The following is a 19,304-nucleotide window of genomic DNA, read 5'->3' as shown; positions in this document are numbered from 1 at the left end:
CCAAAGCTGAGCTGGCATATCCCCTTGGGCCTTGCTGTTCCGGCTGCAGGCATGGGAGTACAGTCACACACACCCTGGCCCATATCTGCAACAGATAAATAATAATAATGTTGGTATTTGTTAAGCGCTTACTATGTGCCAAGCACTGTTCTAAGCGCTGGGATAGATACAAGGTTATTAGGTTGTCCCACTTGGGGCTCACTGTCTTGGTTCCCATTTTACAGATGAGGTAACTGAGGCACAGAGAAGTTAAGTGACTGGCCCAAAGTCACACAGCATACATCTTCCTCCTGGTGCCCAGTTTGGAACCAACATGTGCTCTGCAGCTTTGAGCGCTTTTTATTGTGAATAACGACAATGCTTTACTGCACAATTTCAGGGATGGGAAAACAAAATTCCACCCACTCCAGGCTTAGACTCAATTCCGGAGTTTGCCACTGTCCCGTGGCCAAATAGAAAGAGCATGGGATGGGAGTCAGGAGACCTGGTTCTAATCCTGGCTCTGCCACAAGCCCTAGGTGATCACTTAGCTTCTCTGGGTTTCGGTTCCCTCATCTGTAAAATGGGGATTAACTAGAGAGGCTCCTCCCCATGAGACCATGAATCCCATGTGGAACAGGTACAGTATCTTCTCATATTCTATTTTTATCTACCCCATTGCTTAGCACAGCATTCAACACTGAAGCACTGAACCAGTACCACAATACCACAGTACCACAATTAATATTAATATTAGCATTCTTATTCTTTTCTTATATGCACCCCAGCACTTAGTACAGTGCCTGGCACATAATAAGCACTCAACAAATACCACAGTTATTATCATGGTTTGGTGGTAGAGCATGGGCCTGGGAGTCAGAAGCACCTGGTTTCTAATCCCAGCTCCGCCACTTCTCTACTGTATGACCTTGGGTAAATCATTTAACTTCTCTCTGCCTCAGTTCTCTCATCTGTAAAATGGGGATTATGAGGGTGAGCCCCATGTGGGACAGGGACTGAGGACATAGTAAGTACTTAGAACAGTGCTTGGCACATAGTGCTTAGTAAGTAATAATGTTGGTATTTGTTAAGCGTTTACTATGTGCAGAGCACTGTTCTGAGCGCTGGGGGAGATATAGGGTAATCAGGTTGTCCCACATGAGGCTCACAGTTAATCCCCATTTGACAGATGAGGTCACTGAGGCACGGAGAAGTGACGTGACTTGCCCACAGTCACACAGCTGACAAGTGGCAGAGCCAGGATTCGAACCCATGACCTCTGACTCCCAAGCCCAGGCTCTTTCCACTGAGCCACGCTGCTCTTCTACCTGATAATAACAATACTCATCATTGTTTACTATTATTATTATTCCAAAGACACTTTAGAGACCCACCCTGCCCTGCCTCTGCTATTTTCTCTTGGTCATGTTGTTTCCCTTCCAGAAACTTTCAGTACACGTGTTCATGCATTCATATCTTTGCACATTCATGCACACATTCTCACAGTTCATGTACCTGCACGGCAACACATATTCACATACGCCCACACATATACACTCTCTCACAGAGACACACACACTCTACACCCATACTCACCAGAAAACGCACCCACCCGCACACCCAGCCTGAGAAAAGTAAATAGTACAATCTGTCCATTATATAAAACTAGGAGGAAAAGAGAAGCCTATCCTAGGTAAATACCAAGCTACTTATTTTATGATTCTTAAATGTCACTTTTTGGACCAATATTGACTTTTTTATATGGAGGATAAATTATAGATCCTGCCGCACCTGGGGAGAGCGTGGCTTCTCAGAGGTGACACAGCTGGTCGAGTTGAGAACTGAAGTCAGAGTCCGAGTAATTAGTTATGAGTTTCTGAGCATCGTGCAGACGGGCCATTCTGAGCAAATCCCAGGAGGCTCCCCTTTGGGGAAATCACCTCACCCGGGAAATAGCTCAGAAGCCAGAAGATGCACAATGCAACAGCCCAATCTCATTGCTACAAACAGATGCTGCCGGGGGGCATCGGCTTGCACAAATGAAATCCGATGCGGTCTCGTGTTCGCCTGACTTCCCCTCGTCTTGCTCCAGGATCTGGTTTGGAGCGAATGATTTGAATGGGAAAGGCGGCGGAATTTTGAGCTGTAATACTTGGCTCCCTGAGGTCGGAACAGCGTCTGGTGGGTGAATTTACTCGACTGAGAGCGAGGGGCCGGGGAGAGCAGGAGAGGAGGGAGGAAGGAGAGGCGAAGGAGAAAATGCAGATGGAAACCTAGAGGTTGGGAAAAGTTTTGGAGGTGGGTGGGAAGAGAGAGGGAGGTGAGAGAAAGAAAGGGAGTGAGGAATGGAAGGAGAGACAAAAGTGAGAGATTTAGAAGGAGATAATGGGAGGGGGAAAAAAGGGAGAGAGGGAGGGAGAAAGGAAGAAAGGGAGGGAAAGAGTGAAAGAGGAAGGTCGATTGTTTCTCTGTGGACATTGCGTATTCGATGAGTCAAATGGAAAGGAAACAGGTTTCTAGCAAATTTGAACAGTGTAGATAAACAACCCAGACCATTTGGGGCAAAAAGACAAATAAACAAGCAGAAAGTCCTCCTTTTTTTGCCCTCAGTGATGGTTGTTCAGTCTGAATGGTCTAGCTAATGAATTGTTTTAGCACTGCCAATAATCCTGTACACTCCCTCCGTTGTGACATCATATGGTGGGCCTCTGTGACACTGACCTCAACTGATGAGCCACTAGGGTAAATCCATCATGGAAACCTATCCTGTTTTCTCCCCCAGCGAGGTGGGAGATCTCCCCGACCTCAAATTCCATTCGTCTTTTTTCCCAATTCCACCCATAGGAAAAATGAATATTTTTAAGGAGGAACAGATGGGTCACTGGCAAACTCTTAGATTCTTGGAACACCAGTCAAGCCCAAATTGGTAGCAATCTTTCTTATTCTGATCCTATATAATGAACGTATTCTATCCCCAAACACATCGCTCTGCCCATACGTCATCTTAAAATCTTTTCACGTAGAATTATTTACACAGAATACTTTCACATTCACATCCGTGTTCCCAGTTAGCTAATAAAACCCCAAATGATCAACCACTCCCAAAGTTAGAATATACATCATTCACACTGCCTCTTAATCACCTCCTTTCCAGCTAAATATGGAATCCTATTTTATCAATTCTTATTAATTTCTCTGCAGGCCTAGTTCCTAATTCCATTCATTATCATGATTTTCCAGCCGCATGCTTGATCTCGAAGGGAACTGTTTCTTTCTTTCAAGCACCAGGATGAGGCAAAGGACCATAAATACTGCTGGAGTCTACCCAGGACCCTAGAAGGACCCGCATCATACACTGGCCCTGATGAATGGCTGAAAGGGGGAGTCACATATTTATTCGCTCTTTCAGACAATTAACTTCTGGTTCACCTCCATGCTATCCGTGTGGCTGACGAATGGATTTCAGTGCTCTTTTTGATCCTAGGACTCTCTTTCAGGAATTCATTCCTCCCTAAGAACAAGTTTATTCCACTAAACACTATTCCTCCCTGGGCTTTAATATGGCTCTAATTGATATTATTATTATTATGGTATTTATTAAGCGCATACTATGTGCCAGGTACTTTACTAAGCACTGGGGTGGATTCAGTCAAATCAGGATGGACCCAGTTCCTGTCCCATGTGGGGCTCACAGTCTCAATCCCCATTTTCCAGATGAGGTTAACAGGCACAGAAAATTGAGGTGACTTGCCCAAGGTCACACAGCAGGACAAGTGGCAGAGCCAGGATTAGAACCCATGACCTCTTGATCTCCAGGCCTGTACTCTATCCATCACACCATACTGCATAATCAATCAATCAATAAATGGAACTTACTGAGAGCTTACTATGTGCAGAGTACTCTATTGAGTGCTTAGAGAATACACTATGATAGACATGTTTCCAGCTCACAATGAACTTACGATCTAAAGGCAAACTTTCAGGATAGGTAGATACAAGATAATCACATCAGGCACCAACCCTATCTCCCTGGGAGCTCCTGAGAGGTCTGAGAGGTAGGATGAGTTGGTATTTTATCTACATTTTACAGATGAGGAAACTGAGGACCAGAGAGGTCAAGTGACTCGCCCGGGGTCACATAGCAGGCCAGTGACAGAGCTGGGTTTTGAGCCTGACTTCTAATTCCCATCTCCCAGCACTAAGTACAGTGCTCTGCACACAGTAAGTGCTTCATAAACACTATTACTAATATCATAGCTTAGTGGAAAGAGCACAGGCCTGGGAATCAGAGGTCCTTGATTTAAGTCCTGGCTCTGCCACTTGTCTGCTCTGTGACTTTGTGCAAGTCATTTCACTTCTCTGTGCCTCACGTTACCTCACCTGTAAAAAATGGAGATTGAATCTTACTCCCTCCTACCTAGACTGTGAGCCCCATGTGGGACAGGGACACTGTCCAAACTGCTAATTAATTCCAGCACTTAGAATACTGTTTGGCACACAGGGTTTAACAAATACCATAATTATTGTTACTTCTGATTCTTAATCCCATGTGCTTTCCATTCCACCAGACTACCTGGCTCTGTGACTTACCTGTTGTGTCCCCTTGGGCAAGTCACATGACTTCTCAGTGCCTCAGTTTCCTCATCTGTAAAATGGGGATTAAATTGTTCTTGTCTGTCCATCTCCCCCGATTAGACTGTAAGCCCGTCAAAGGGCAGGGACTGTCTCTCTCTGTTACCGATCTGTACATTCCAAGCACTTAGTACAGTGCTCTACACATAGTAAGCGCTCAATAAATACTATTGAATGAATGAATGACTGTGTCCAAACTGATTATCTTGTATCTAGCGACTAGTACAGTGCCTGTGTTTATGTAAGCATTTAAGTAATAATTATAATGGTGATATTTGTAAGGTGCTTATTATAGGCCAATTCCTTCATTCATTCAATAGTATTTATTGAGCGCTTACTATGTGCAGAGCACTGTACTAAGCGCTTGGGATGAACAAGTCGGCAACAGATAGAGACAGTCCCTGCCGTTTGACGGGCTTACAGTCTAATTGGGGGAGACGGACAGACAAGAACAATGGCACTAAACAGCGTCAAGGGGAAGAACATCTCGTAAAAACAATGGCAACTAAATAGAATCAAGGCGATGTACAATTCATTAACAAAATAAATAGGGTAACGAAAATATATACAGTTGAGCGGACAAGTACAGTGCTGTGGGGATGGGAAGGGAGAGGTGGAGGAGCAGAGGGAAAAGGGGAAAATGAGGCTTAAGCTGCAGAGAGGTAAAGGGGGGATGGCAGAGGGAGTAGAGGGGGAAGAGGAGCTCAGTCTGGGAACGCCTCTTGGAGGAGGTGATTTTTAAGTAGGGTTTTGAAGAGGGGAAGAGAATCAGTTTGGCGGAGGTGAGGAGGGAGGGCGTTCCAGGACCGCGGGAGGACGTGGCCCAGGGGTGGATGGCGGGATAGGCGAGACCGAGGGACAGTGAGGAGGTGGGCGGCAGAGGAGCGGAGCGTGCGGGGTGGGCGGTAGAAAGAGAGAAGGGAGGAGAGGTAGGAAGGGGCAAGGTGATGGAGAGCCTTGAAGCCAAGAGTGAGGAGTTTTTGTTTGGAGCGGAGGTCGATAGGCAACCACTGGAGTTGTTTAAGAAGGGGAGTGACATGTCCAGATCGTTTCTGCAGGATGATGAGCCGGGCAGCGGAGTGAAGAATAGACCGGAGCGGGGCGAGAGAGGAGGAAGGGAGGTCAGAGAGAAGGCTGACACAGTAGTCTAGCCGGGATATAACGAGAGCCCGTAATAGTAAGGTAGCCGTTTGGGTGGAGAGGAAAGGGCGGATCTTGGCGATATTGTAGAGGTGAAACCGGCAGGTCTTGGTGACGGATAGGATGTGTGGGGTGAACGAGAGGGACGAGTCAAGGATGACACCGAGATTGCGGGCCTGCGGGACGGGAAGGATGGTCGTGCCATCCACGGTGATAGAGAAGTCTGGGAGCGGACCGGGTTTGGGAGGGAAGATGAGGAGCTCAGTCTTGCTCATGTTGAGTTTTAGGTGGCGGGCCGACATCCAGGTGGAGACGTCCCGGAGGCAGGAGGAGATGCGAGCCTGAAGGGAGGGGGAGAGGACAGGGGCGGAGATGTAGATCTGCGTGTCATCTGCGTAGAGATGGTAGTCAAAGCCGTGAGAGCGGATGAGTTCACCGAGGGAGTGAGTGTAAATGGAGAACAGAAGAGGGCCAAGAACTGACCCTTGAGGAACTCCAACAGTTAAAGGATGGGAGGGGGAGGAGGCTCCAGCGTAGGAGACCGAGAATGATCGGCCAGAGAGGTAAGAGGAGAACCAGGAGAGGACAGAGTCCGTGAAGCCAAGGTGAGATAAGGTATGGAGGAGGAGGGGATGGTCGACAGTGTCAAAGGCAGCAGAGAGGTCAAGGAGGATCAGAATGGAGTAGGAGCCATTGGATTTGGCAAGAAGGAGGTCATGGGTGACCTTAGAGAGAGCAGTCTCGGTAGAGTGGAGGGGACGGAAGCCAGATTGGAGGGGGTCTAGGAGAGAATGGGAGTTAAGGAATTCTAGGCATCGATTGTAGACGACTCGTTCTAGGATTTTGGAAAGGAAGGGTAGTAGGGAGATAGGACGATAACTGGAGGGGGAAGTGGGGTCAAGAGCGGGTTTTTTTAGGATGGGGGAGACGTGGGCATGTTTGAAGGCAGAGGGGAAGGAGCCCTTGGAGATTGAGTGGTTAAAAATAGAAGTTAAGGAAGGGAGGAGGGCAGGGGCGATGGTTTTAAGAAGGTGAGAGGGAATGGGGTCCGAGGCGCAGGTGGAGGGGGTGGCACTTGCGAGGAGGGAGGAGATCTCCTCTGAGGATACTGCAGGGAAGGATGGGAAAGTAGGGGAGGGGGTTGTTGGGGGGGAGGGGAGAGGCGGAGGGGTGACTTTGGGGAGCTCAGACCTGATCGTGTTGATTTTCGTGAGGAAATAGGTGGCCAGATCATTGGGGGTGAGAGATGGGGGAGGGGGAGGAACAGGGGGCCTAAGGAGAGAGTTAAAGGTCCGGAACAATCGGCGGGGGTGACGGGCATGGGTGTCGATGAGGGAGGAGAAGAAGCTTTGCCTGGCGGAGGAGAGGGCAGAGTTAAGGCAGGAAAGGATAAATTTGAAGTGTGTGAGGTCGGCTTGGTGCTTGGACTTTCGCCAGCAGCGCTCAGCAGCTCGAGCATAGGAGCGTAGGAGGCGGACGGAGGAGGTGATCCAGGGCTATGGGTTAGTGGAGCGAGAGCGGCGGAGGGAAAGGGGGGCGAGAGAGTCGAGATGAGTAGAGAGGGTGGAGTTGAGAGCGGAGACCCGCTCGTCGAGAGTGGGAAGAGAGGACAGGGCGGCAAGGTGAGGAGAGATGCTATTGGAAAGACGGATGGGATCGAGAGAGCGGAGGTCTCTGTGGGGCAGTAGCGAAGATTTGCAGGGGGAGGGAGTGTGAGAGATGAGGCAGGTGAGAAGGTTATGGTCAGAGAGAGGGATTTCAGAGTTGGTGAGGGAGGAGATAGTGCAGCGGTAGGAGATGACGAGATCGAGGGTGTGACCGAGTCAGTGAGTGGGCGCGGTATGGTGGAGGAGGAGGTCGGCAGAGTCGAGGAGGGATAGCAGGCGGGCGGCAGAGGAGTCGTCGGGTACATCCGTATGGATGTTGAAGTCTCCAAGGATCAGAGTGGGCAGAGAGAAGGAGAGAAGGAAGGTGAGAAAGGGGTCAAGGTGGTTGAAGAAGTCGGAGGTGGGACCGGGAGGGCGGTAGATGACGGCGACAAGTAACTGGAGTGGGTGGTAGAGGCGAATGATATGGGCTTCGAAGGAGGGGAAGGAGAGGGAGGGGGGAGGAGGGATAGTGCGGAAGCGGCAACGGGGCGAGAGGAGGAAGCCGACGCCTCCTCCCTTACCGGTGAGTCTGGGGGAGTGGGAGAAGGAGAGGCCTCCGCTGGAGAGAGCGGCGGCGGAGACCGTGTCTTCGGGAGAGAGCCACGTTTCCGAAAGGGCGAGGAGGAGGAGAGAGCGGGAGAGGAAAAGGTCATGGATGAAAGGTAGCTTGCCTGTAATAGAGCGGGGGTTCCAGAGGCCACACTTGAAAATAGCTGTGGGTGCAAGGGGAGGAGGGGGGGAAGGGCGGGGGGAGGGGAGGGTTTGGATGGGAAGGAGGTGGCGGGGCCCTGGACGGGGAGAGGGGGATGAGGGGTGGCGGTGGGACAAGAGGACTGGGATGGGGCATGGGTGGGGAAGAGAGAAGGGGGGAGGGGGTGAAGAGGGGGTTTGGTGGGGGGAAGTAATCCCTGTACTAGGTGCTGTAGTTGCGGGGGAATATAAGCAAATCACGTTGAACACAGTCTCTGTCCCACATCGGGATCATAGTCTTAATCCCCATTTTACAGATGAGGTAACTGAGGCCCAGAGAAGTGAAGTGACTTGCGCAAGTTGACAAAGCAGAGAAGTGGAGGAGTGAGGATTAAAACCCATGACCTTCTGTGTTCTAGGCCTCTGCTCTGCCCACTATGTTATGCTGCTTCCATTATTATGATATTATTGTTATTATTATTGCCACCTTCTAGGCTCTATGGGGGCGATAATTTTTCATTGACAAAGTGTAAAGTTTTTGGTTGGAAGGTGCTTAATTCCACAGCATGTCTGAGCAGGTGTGTTTGTAGCTATTTGCCTCATCTGTGAAAAAACAACTGGATTCTCTGTCACCTGGGACTGGCTGGGGAAGATGGCTGACTGCCACTGGATGTTAATTCCCAAGACAAAAATACCTGGAGAGAATTTCCTGTGATTCTCCTTTTCCCATATGTTTCCCAAATTATGAACAGAATGGCTTCTGATGGATGGCTGTATTCCGATCTCGTCTATCTCAACGTTGAACACTCACTCATATCCTGCCTCTGGCCTGGAACTCCCTCCCCCTAAATATCTGACAGGCTGCCATTCTCCCCACCTCTAATCCTTGTTAAAATCACGTCTCCTTAAAGAGGCCCTTTTTAAAATAGTATTTGTTAAGCGCTTACTATGTGTCACTCACTGTTCTAAGTGCTAGGGTAAGTATAAGTTATTCGGGTTAGACACAGTTCCTGTCCTGCATGGGATTCACAGTCCAAATAGGAGGGAATACAGATATTTCATTTCCATTTTGCAGCTGAGGAAATTAGAGAAAAGGCAAGTTAAGTGACTTTGCCCAAGGTCATTCTGCAGACACGTGGTAGAAGTGGGATTAGAACCCTGGTCCTCTGTATTCCAGGTCCATTGCTCTTTCCACTGGACCACGCTGTTTTCCCAATGAGGCCCTCATTTCCCTCACTCCCTCTCCCTTCCGCATCATCCTTGCACTTGGATTTTTACCCTTTATGCACTCCACTCTCAGGCCCACAGCACTTACTTACGTTTCCATAATTTATTTTAAGATGCGTCTTCCCCTCCAGATTGTAATCCCCTTGGGGGTAGGGATCACATCTACCAACTCTATTATATTGTACTCCTCCAAGCGCTTAGTACAGTGATCTGCATACAATAAGCACTCAATAAATATGATCGATTGACTGATTTAGACGAACCCTGGCTCTTCCTCTTTTCTGTCTAGTAGGAATCTGTGAATCCTTTTTCCAGGTATCTGAGTTAGAAATGGGATGGAACCAAAAGCCATCATTCATTCATTCATTCATTCATTCATTCATATTTATTGAGTGCTTACTGAGTGCTAAGTACTAAGCACTTGGAAGACTGCAATATAACAATAAACAGACATATTCCCTCTCCACATCGAGCTTAGAGTATAGAGTTCGAATCCCAGCTCCGCCACTTGTCAGCTGTGTGACTGTGGGCAAGTCACTTAACTTCTCTGTCCCTCAGTTACCTCATCTGTAAAATGGGGATTAAGACTGTGAGCCCCATGCGGGACAACCTGATTCCCTTGTGTCTACCCCAGCGCTTAGAACAGTGCTCGGCACATAGTAAGCGCTTAACAAATACCAACATTATTATTATTATTATTATTAGAGGGGGAGAACGCAACATCTACGCAAACCCTGTGTGTTGAACACCGTACTGATCTTTGGGCGAGTAGGATACAACAGAACTGGTAGATACAAACTCTTATCCATGCAAAAGGGAACATTTAGATGCGGCCTTGCAGAGAACAGCAGAGAAAGTACATGACCTCTAGTGGGACCTTCTTGTTTTTCGAAATGAGCTGATAAAAGTGTTGTTTCTCTGAACAAACCTGGGTAGAGATTGTCAGAGTCCGGTTCTCCAAACCCATCAACTCCGTGATGGTGTCAATCAAGGGGATGGGGGCGAATCGGATGTGCTCTCTGGCCCCTTGGCTGGCATCTCTTCTCTAGAGGGTTGCAAAGAGCAAAGTCGACTGAACCCTGCTGTGACCCGAATTCGGATTCCAGCTTGCTCAGCATGGGGCTGACAGAGTTATTCGCCCCCACCGGCCAAAAGGACTCTGGCCAGGATCTTGCTACTGTGGAAAGCGACAAGGGATTCCTGGAATCATCTGTCAGAATTTGCTTCTTCTCTGAGGCGGATGGAATTAATGGAACTCTATGGTAACTCTTTGGGGCTGGACAGGCTCAACCGACTCTTTTTTTAATGGTATTTGTTAAGCGCTTACTATATGCCAGGTACTGTTCTAAGGGCTTGGGTAGATATAAGATAATAAGGTTGGACACAGTCCCCGTCCCATGTGGGGCTCACAATCTTAACCCCCATTTTATAGATGAGGTAACAGAGGCCCATAAGATCAGAAAGCAGACTTATGGCAGAGGTAGGATTGGAACCCAGGTCCTTCTGACTCCCAGACCCATGCTCTATCCACTAGACCATGCTGCTTATCATAGATCATGCTGTTTCTTTTGGCTTCCTGTATCTCTCTTCCCACAAAACTAGGGAAGCTTTCATCAGTAATAATGTTTGGTATTTGTTAAGCGCTTACTATGTGGCAAGCACTTTACTAAGCACTGGGGTAGAGAAGCAGTATGATGTAGTGGAGAGAGCATGGGCCTGGGAGTCGGAAGCTTATGGGTTTGGGTTCTTATTTCAGCTCTGCTGTGACCTTGGGCAAGGCACTTCACTTCTCTATGCTTCAGTTAACTCATCTGTAAAATGGGGGTTGAGACTTTGAGCCTGTATCCAATTTGCCCGTATCCACCCCAGTGCTTAGAATAGTGCCTGGCATGTAGTAAGCACTTAACAAATACCATTATTATAATCATTATTATTATTATTTATAGAAGCCCAATCAGGTCCCACATGGGCTCACAGTCTAATTAGGAGGGAGTACAGGTATTGAATCCCCCTTTTGCAGATGAGGCAACTGAGGCACTGAGAAGCTAAGTGACTTGCCCAAGGTCACACAACAGAGAAGTGGCAAAGCTGGGTTTAGAGACTAATTGCTTTGATTCCCAGGTCTATGCTCTATCCACTAGGACACCCTGCTTCCTCCTTCAACACTTAATCTCTCTTCTTAATTCTTTCTCTTCTTCAGAAAACAGTGCCAGGCTTTATTTCTTTGCTACACCAAGTTGCTTGACAACCTCCACCGAATGAGTTTTCTTCATCAACGTAGCGAAGGGAATATGCCTATATATGCATCTATATTTAACCTTTCTCATCTATTGACCAAACAGAGAAGGCATGGAATGAACAATTAAAGAAACTGCTTAGACTAAATATAGTTAGCCCTATATGTAGGTAGTTAATTTGTATCTAATATTTTTATTAAATGTCAATTAAGGATCTTTAGTAAGGAACTGGTACCTAATTAACATAGTCTAGCTATCCCATTTCTTGATGTTTGAACAGCTAAATATTCTCTCCAAGTTGAATGTTTTAATAAGAAACAAATTATCCATGTATTGCTCATGAATTTTTCAGTTTGTTTAATGGGATTTAAATTTATGTGGTAGATTGGATACATGTTTTTTCTCATATTCAATTGTGATTGCATTCAGGAGAGCATCGATTTGAAGTTCAGGCTTTGTTTGGATAGTTGTGGGCCGCTTCACAGTTCTCCTGCAGCTTTCTAATTAGAGCCCCTAATTAAATATGTGTACAAACTCTAACTATAATGAAAGATCCTAATTATATCAACATCATCATCATCAAATATTTTCTGGGCCTAACATTCTCCCCCCAGTTCTGTGAGGGCATTTGGAGTTAAGTTAGAGCAGGATCACAGAAGAATGTAACTTGGATGAGCTGGTGCCTGGGTAGCAGCAGAGAAAAGACAGAACTGGGAGTCAGGAGACCCAGATCTGCATCCCACGGCCATCACCTACCTGCTGTGTGACTTTGGGCAAGTTACCTAACTTCTCTGGGCCTCACCTGTAAAATGAGGATTTAGTATCCTTCTCCTTGGGCTGTAAGCTCATTATGGGCAGGGAAAGGATCTATTCTACTGTTGTGTTGTACTCTCCCAAGCGCTTAGTACAGTGCCTAGAACTCAGTAAGCACACAATGAATATGGCTGATTGAGTCCTGTGTGAGACAGGGACTGTGTCTGACCAGATGATCTTGAATTGACCCCATGCTTAGAACACTGCTTGGCACATAGTGAGTACCTAAGAAATATCACAATTATTATCATTCTGTGAGCCGTGTTCAGGGAAAACACTCCTTGGGTGCAAGGCTGGACTGAGGCCACCCACTCTCCAGAATCAGAGATCAACGGTAAACAAGGCATCCACCACTACATTTTTTTTAATGTTATTTGTTACACGCTAATCATGTAGCAGGCATTATACTAAGCACTGGGTTAGATACAAGTTTTTCAGGTTGGACACAAACCCTGTCTCACAATTCATAGTCTTAATCCCCATTTTCCCCTCTCAGGGTCACACTTGGAGAGTTTCCAGGACTCTACCAGTTTCGACTGCGGGAGGGAGAGTCAAGCAGAGGCATACCCGTTCCATTCCTAGCTTGGCCAGTGGCTAGCGAGAGGAAGGCCATCTGCTACAAGCCAAAACTTCCCTGTGCTGGGCAGTAGCGGCATGGGAGAGAGTCTAGGGCGGAGACTCAAGTTTCCTGTGCAGGAGGAGGTAACGGTAAACCACTTCCGCATTTTTACCCAGAAAACTGTGTGGATAAACTAACAGAACGATTGCAGATGGAGGTGGGGCGTTCCGGGAGTAATGTGTCCAGGACATCCCTATGGGTCGGAGACTATTCGACTGCATAAGACAAAACAATCTGCATTTTAAAGATGAGAGAACTGAGGCACAGAGAAGTAAAGTGACTTGCCCCAAATCACCCAGCAGACAAATGGTGGAGAGTGGAATTAGAACTCGGGTCCTTCTGATTTTTAGACGTGGGCTGGGAGTCACTACCTTAATCGCTGCATCCCAGAGTTGTTCTCAGGGAAGCTGTGTTAGCAGTGTTGACAAAGAGCGGGAGGGGAATGATAATAATGGCAAAGATAACAACAGCAATGATAATAATAATGTCTGTCTCCCCCTCTGTATTGTAAGATCCTTGTGGGCAGGGAACATGTCTACCAACTCTTTGTCTTGTAATCTCCCAAGCACTTAATACAGGGCTGTAAGCGTACAATAAATACAATTGATTGATTTATCGCTTTGTTAATTTTGGACTGCAGGTCTCCTGCTTGAGAGAAAAGGAAATGAGGAAGACTCGTAAGGAATGAGCTGTCTTGGCTGCCAGGTTGAAGCAGAGAAGGGGAAGTTTAAATATTAGTGTGGCACACTGTATTTTGAAAGGGTTGAGTCAACAATTCCAAAGCAAGCCAATCGGGCACCAGAACTGAGATGTTCCAGTTTCTGTGTCATGCTGATAGTAATTAAAATAATTAATAATTGTGGTATTTGTTAAGAGCTTACTATATTCCAGACATTGTACTGAGCTCTGGGGTAGATATAAGGTAATCAAGTTGGACACAGTCCCTGTCCCACATGGGGCTCACAGTCTTCATCTCCATTTTCCAGATGAGGTAATGAGGTACAGAGAAGTGAAGTGACTTTCCCAAGGTCTCAAAGCAGACAAGTGGTGGAATAAGGATTAGAACCCAGGTCCTTCTGACTTCCAGGCCCTGGTTCTAAGCGGTCTATGTAGAGAGTCAAAGCTTTAAACCTCTCTCTGCTTCTGAGAATGGGATGGGCAGGACAGGTGTCTGCCAATTCTGTGGTACTGTTATCTTTGAAGTGCTTAGGAAAGGGCTCTGCACATAGTAAGCATTCAATAAATGTCACTGATTAATTGATCTAGATGTGATTGCCTGATCCAGAAGGGAACTGAGCAAAATGAACAGAGTGATATGCTGTAGGCTTTTTAGGAAAACAGGGAGGGATGGATTGAACAAATTAGACCCGTAGAACCAAAGGAAACTGTTTACCTCACCATGAGCTTGTTATGGACAGGGAATGTGTCTGTTTGTTGTTGTAGTGTACGTTCCCAAGCACTCAGCACAGTGCTCTGCAAACAGTAAGTGCTCAATAAATACGATTGAATGAATGAATGGTGGTTGAACACACCCAAATGGTAGGTGTCAGCTCCTGCCTAGAGAGAGAGACTGAGTGTCCCATGAAGTCAGATTCAATCAATCAGTAAATCAGTGGTATTTATTGAGCATTTATGATGTTCAGAGCACCATACCGAGGGCTTGCTTAGCGGCAGATTTCTGTGCCATCCCTCCCTTGAGCCTGAGGAAGGCTGAGTTTGTTTGGCTTTTCCAAATAACCGTGGTTTCTGTTAAGCACTTACTATGCGCCAAGCACTGTATTAAGCACTGGGGTAGATCCAAGATAATCAAGCTGGACACAGGCCCTGTCCCACATGGGGCTCACAGTTTTCAAAAGGACAGAGAAAGTTTCAGTGACATTAGTCTGGCAGAGGGAAGCCTTTCAGCAACGTAGGTTTCTAGTTCAGTATTTTTATTAAATGATCCTTCACTCGTTGGGCAGAATGCCTGGAGATTTACTATTTTTATCAGCAAAAGCAGCTCTTGGGTAGAAGGAAAAGTTGGACAGGAACTAGAGAAACTGACTCCAACACCTTCCCAAGACGGACTGTGAGTCCACTGGAGAGGGACTGTCTCATTTTGTTGCTGAATTGTACTTTTCAAGTGCTTAGTACCATACTCTGCACTCAGTAAGCGCTCAATAAATACAATTGAATGAATGAATGAGAAGCAGCATGACCTAGTGAAAAGAGCACAGGCCTGGGAATCAGAGGTCCTGGGCTCTCATCCCACCTCTGCTACTTACTGCTGCGTGACCTTGGACAAGTCACTTAACTTCTCTGTGCCTCAATTCCCTCATCTGCATAGTGGGGATTCAATACCTGTCCTCCCTCCTACTTAGACTGTGAGCCCCATGTGGGACCAGATTATTCTGTAGCTACCACAGTGCTTAGTACAGTACTAGGTACAAAATAAGTGCTTAACAAATACCACAATTATTACTGTACTGTACTGGGAGAGCATTTGCTCAACATTTTCCAGCAGCATGGTCCAGTGGAAATAAAACAGGCCCGGGAGTCAAAGGACCAAGGTTTTAGTCCCAGATCCACCTCTTGTCTGCTGTGTGATCTTGGGCAAGTCACTTCACTTCTCTCTGCCTCAGTTACCTCATCTGAAAAATGGGGATTGAAACTGGGAGCATCCTGTGGGACAGGGACTGTGTCCAACCTGATTATCTTGCATCCACCCCAGTGTTTAGTACAGCACCTGGCCAAGAGTAAAAGCTTTAACAAATGCCATTAAAAAGAAAAAAATAGCCTCAGGAGGAGGTGGATGCTGTGAGCGCATTTAACAGGGTCTGAGACAAATGCCCCAAGAAATCATGAAGTGCTCCATTGGTCACAGAGAAAGCAGTGTTAGTGGGGGACATAATAATAACAATAATAACAGTATTTGTCAAGTACTTTCTATGTGCCAGGCACTTTGCTAAGCACTGGGGTAGATACAAGCTAATCAGGTTAGACACAGTCCATGTCCCACATGGAGCTCACAGTCTTAATATCTGTTTAACAGAAGATGTAACTGAGGGCTGAGGAAGTGAAGTGACTTGCCCAAGGTCACACAGCAGACAAATAGTGGAGCTGGGGTTAGAACCCAGGTCCCTCTGACCTCTAGGTCTGTGCTCTATCTGATAGGCCACGCTGCTTCTTTCGTAATTGTGGCATTTGTTAAGTGCTTTACTGCACACCAAGCACTGGGTTAGATGCAAGATAATCAGTCCTTGTCCCACATGGGGCTCACAGTCTAAAGGGGAAGGGAGGGAAGATATCTATTATTATTATTATGGGGTTTGTAAAGCACTTTGTTTCAAGCACAGTTCTAAGCCCTGGAGTAAATACAAATTAATCAGATTGTTTACAATCCCTGCTCCACAAGGAGCGGACTGTCTAATTAGGAGGGAGAACAGGCATTGAATCCCCATTTGACAGGGGAGGGAACTGAGGTTCGGAGAAGCAAAGTGAATTGCCCAAGGTCACACAGCAGGCAAGTGGTGGAATTGGGATCAGAATCCAGTTCTTCTTATTACCTGCCCCATGCTCTTTCCACTAAGCTCCGCTACTTTCCATCCTGAGGTTTTGCACCCCTTGCCTTTATTGTATTATCAAGTGCCGTCGAGTCATTTCCTATTCATAGCGACCCTGTGGATATATTTTCTCCAGAACGTCCTGTCTTCTGCCATAATCCATAACCTTTCTAAAGGTTCTTCTGTTATCGTTATGGTCTCTATACATCTAGCTGTGGCTCTGACTCTTCCATGTTTTCCTCTTGCCTTATCATCCCCTAATCTCGGCTCTGCCACTTGTCAGTTTTGTGACCTTGGGCAAGTCACTTCACTTTTCTATGCCTCAATTCCCTCATCTGTAAAATAGGGATTAAGACTGTGAGCCCCATGCGGGACAGGGACTGTGTCCAACTCAATTTCATTGTATCCTCCCCAGCACTTAGTACAGTTCCTGGCACATAGTAAGTGCTTAATAAATGCCATTATCATCATCATCATCACCCAGGACTCCTTCCTCTTCATCTGGAACTGCTTCTCTTGTCACAGTGTACTAGGTATTTTCCTCCTGATTTTCATGAATCACATGGATTTGACCAGTAAGGAAAAACTTTAGTCCTACCCAGATCGATGCATGCTGGATTGACTCCTGCCCTCTCCCACAACCTGTCCCCTTTCCAGAGTCCCACCAACCCCCCTAGTGACTCTCTCAAACAGATCCACTCGGAGAAAGGAGTGCAGGCTCTCCATACACATTTGAAACCCTTCCAAGGTCGCCTCTGGGGGATGGTGTCTTTATCTCCTTTTGGTTTGAAAATGGGTTAGGGAGCCTGTGGCCTTGTTTTTCATTTTCATTTCTTTGTTTTCCCTTTCCGCTTCCCCCAGGGAGTTGGAGTATTAGCAGATTTAGAGCTACCCTGTTAGCAGTTAGCTATGTCACCCACATACAAAGAGGAGATGTGCAAACACCCAACAAACAGTGCAGAACAGAGCACGATAAAGCTGACCTTAAAAGTCCTGATGGATTTTCTCCGCAAACATCCCACCAGTGCAACATTTCCCAGTTGGAGCCTGCTATGGACAAGCACATACGACTCGCTCCAGTGGAAACCCATGACCTGGAATATCGTGTTTGACCTGTCCTCTCTACTCTCTTTCTTCCCATCTGTGAACTCCTCTCCCATTCCCTTTCTCCTTCTCTCCCTCTGTCTCTTCCTAAACCTTTTGCTCACAGGAGTTCCCGTTTCACAAATAGGATTAAACAAGAGGGTTGCTGTTTTCTGTTGACCCCATACCCATTGTTCTAACTTAAAAAGTTCTTGCCTTTCCATCCCTTCTATTAGGGGATAACAGTAGTATGTATCTCTCACCCACAGCCTCCCTCTGGCCTGGAACTTCCTTCCCTTTCAGGTCCAACAGATCTCCATTCTATCCACCTTTTATGACATTAAAAATAGTAACAATAATAATAACTGTGGTATGTGTTTAGCGTTTATCTTCTGCCAGGTACTGTATTAAAAACTGGGGTGGATACAAGGAAATAGGGTTGAACAAAGTCCCTATCCCACATGGGGCTCATGGTCTTAATCCCCATTTTCCAGATGAGGGCACTGAGGCACAGAGAAGTGAAGTGACTTGCGTAAGGTTATACGGCATACAAGTGGCAGAGCTGGGTTTAGAACGTAGGTCCTTCTGACTCCCAGCCCTGTATTCTAACCAGGAGGCCATGTTGCTTCTCCTATTAATGCAATTATTAAAATTACATCTTCTCCAAGAGGTCTTCCCTGATTAAGCCCTCTAATTTCCCCTTCGCCCTTGTCCTTCTGCATGTTTTGTACTTGTATCTGCACCCTTTAAGCACTTGATATTCACCCTATCCTCAGTCCCAAATCAACTGTGTATGTATTCTTAATTTATTTAAATGTCTATGTCTACTTTTAGGCTACATAGTCACTGTGGGCCAGGAATGTATCTCCTAGCTCTGTTACATTGTATTCCCCCAAGTGCCTAGTATAGTGTTCTGCACACGGTAAGTGCTCAATAAATAGCACTGATTGATTGTTGAATGCTTACTAAGTGCTAAATACTATGCTAAGCAGTGGAGTAGATATAAAATAATCAGGTTGGACACAGTCTCTGTCCCACATTGGATTCACCACCTAAAAGCTGGGGGGAAGATGAGATATTTGATCTCCATTCTACAGATGAAGAAACTGGGGATCAGAGAAGTTAAGCGGCTTGCCCAAGATCACAAATGGCAGAGCTGGCGATAGAGCCCAGGTCCTCTGACTGTCAGGCCTATGTTCTTTCTATTGGGCTGAGCTGCTTCTCAGTGGTGAAGTTTATGGAACCAATATACTACATTGGATAAAGCAATTTAATAGAGAAATTGTGATTTTTTTTCCATCCTTCCCTCCAAGTTCTGTTCTAATGATGTGCATATATCTATAATTCTATTTATTTATATTGCTGCTATTGATGCCTGTTTACTTGTTTTGATGTCTGTCTCTGCCCTTCTAGACTGTGAGCCTGTTGTTGGATGGAGATTGTCTCTATTTGTTGCTGAATTGTACTTTCTAAGAGCTGAGTACAGTGCTCTGCACATAGTAAGTGCTCAATAAATACGATTGAATGAATGAACTGAAGCATTCACTGAAGTGTTGGGGGCACCTGGACCTTAAGCAAATAAGAGGAAAGAGAATAAGTTTCTTGCAGGGGTGGGGGCAATCAGTCAGTAACTGAGGCACAGAGAAATTAAGGGATTTGCCCAAGGCAACACAGCTGGCAAGTGGCAGAGCTG

At 46.5% G+C, this 19,304-nt stretch overlaps 1 non-coding gene across 1 annotated transcript; it reads left to right on the top strand.

The window, feature by feature from the left end:
* The first annotated feature begins 12,853 nt into the window (after positions 1–12,853).
* On the top strand, positions 12,854–12,991 carry LOC114813436. Its single transcript, XR_003761156.1, has one exon. It is a non-coding gene; the product is annotated as a small nucleolar RNA SNORA7 (small nucleolar RNA).
* Positions 12,992–19,304: the final 6,313 nt, after the last annotated feature.

This window comes from Ornithorhynchus anatinus, chromosome 7 (assembly GCF_004115215.2).
Source record: "Ornithorhynchus anatinus isolate Pmale09 chromosome 7, mOrnAna1.pri.v4, whole genome shotgun sequence".
Classification (NCBI taxonomy): domain Eukaryota; kingdom Metazoa; phylum Chordata; class Mammalia; order Monotremata; family Ornithorhynchidae; genus Ornithorhynchus; species Ornithorhynchus anatinus.
The sequence above is the reverse complement of the archived record's forward strand: the minus strand, read 5'-3'. Positions and strand labels throughout refer to the sequence as shown.